Source organism: Egretta garzetta, unplaced genomic scaffold (assembly GCF_000687185.1).
Source record: "Egretta garzetta isolate BGI_Z169 unplaced genomic scaffold, ASM68718v1 scaffold195, whole genome shotgun sequence".
NCBI classification, from domain to species: domain Eukaryota; kingdom Metazoa; phylum Chordata; class Aves; order Pelecaniformes; family Ardeidae; genus Egretta; species Egretta garzetta.
In genome coordinates, this window is record NW_009259591.1 from 316,334 (window position 1) to 318,211 (window position 1,878).

The window sequence follows — 1,878 nt, forward strand, 5'->3', positions numbered from 1 at the left end:
GCTGTCCCGGGGACGGCTGAGCACCCGCCTGCCCTGGGAGGGAGGGAATGAATTCCTTGGTTTGCTTTGCTTTGCTTGCACACGGGGCTTTTGCTTCACCCATTAAACTGCCCTTATCTCAACTCGTGAGTTTTCTTGCTTTTGCCCTTCCGATTCCTTCCCCCATCCCACCGCGGGTGAGTGAGCAAGCGGCCGCACAGGGCTCAGTTGCCGGCCGGGGCTAAACCACAACACTAATATGGCACCTTGTACATCCTGACAAGCTGATCTGCAGGGGTGCATTCGGCACGAGCCTTGGTTAGCAGTTGTGATCTCCAAGGCAACAAACCCATGAAACCCATACAGAGCTGCTTCATCTGCGGGTAAGAGACACCATCCTTCCTGTTCATGGCTGGTAATTGCATTTACTGCTCTGCCAACACCACTGCTTGAAATGAAATCTGGAATCCCAGGCAACACTGCTCCACCTCTATCCATCATAACTGCCCAAGCATAGGAAGGAAAAAAGGATAATCTCTTGGATTACAGAAAACAGGGCATTAGCACAGCTTGCTATACAGCACAAGTTTAACTTCTCAAGTGGTGAGAAATTAAGGAAGGGGCAATCCAGAGTCATGCCAATGTATATACCAGTCAAGATACATCACAGCTATCTCACTCCTGCCTGAAGCCCAGGGTCCTGGTGTCACCCGGGACAGAGCTACTTTTCCTCCTAGCAGCTGGCACAGCGCCGTGGTTTGGGTTTAGTAGGAGAATAATGTTGGTAAACCCCTGACAGTTCAGTTGGTGCTGAGCAGGGCTTGCACCAGGCAAGGACTTTTCAGCTTCCCCCTCTCAGCCAGGGGCACGAGGAGCTGGGAGGGGGCACGGCTGGGACAGCCGACCCCAACTGCCCAAAGGGGGGTTCCAGACCGTATGACGTCATGCTCAGTGTATAAACTGGGGGAACTGGGCTGGGGGAGCGACCGCTGCTCAGGGAGGGGCTGGGCACCCGTCAGCAGCTGGTGAGCAATTGCATCACTTATTTTTGCTGGGTTTTGTTCCTCTCTCTCTTTCTCACAGCTTTCCTTCTCATTAAAAATCATTATTACATTTTCGTTTTTTATCTCAATTATTAAACTGTTCTTATCTCAACCCACAACTCCTCTAATTTTTGCTCTTCTGATTCTGTCCCCCATCCCACCGGGGGGTGGGGGTGGTGAGCAAGCAGCCGTGTGGGGCTCGGTTGCCAGCTGGGACGAAACCACGACAGCCAGCACAGTCACACCAATGCACCCGCACCCCCCCCCCTTATCACCCCTGCAGCTGGGGGGACGGCTCACACCAACAGGGCAAGTCAGACTGATGCATGCTGAGCTCCCGGCGTGGCACAGCCGGGAAATACCCTGGCATGGCCGTGACTCAGCTGGCAAAGCCTCCCACCAGCTCTGCCTTCCTGCCTGGCCGTCTCTGGCAGCAAACAGAACAAGACTGAGCGGGGTAGAAATCCCGAGCTACTTGGGAAGTTCATGTTTTTACCAAGCACATTCTCTGGCCTTCGCATTTGGGTTGAAAAGTTTTCAGTAACATGAAATCATGTAAGGCAAGCAGCAAATGGTACTGCAAGCAGGTCTGAGACCTGCATGCCCAAAGCACATCATGTCTTTAAGCCAAAGAAGGAAAATCCCCCAGTCAGTCAGGTTGGAAAGTACCTCAGACAGCCCAGCCTCTTTCTCAAAGCATGGCAAACACCGGGTCCAGACCAAAGCTCAGGGCTGCGACTCATCAGGCCTCGAAATCCTCCTAGAGCACAGACCGCCCCCTCTCTGGGTTGCCCTGCCCCAGCACCCAGCTGGCTTGGTGGGGGCAAGGTTCCCCATGTCCTGCTGCCACTGCCCA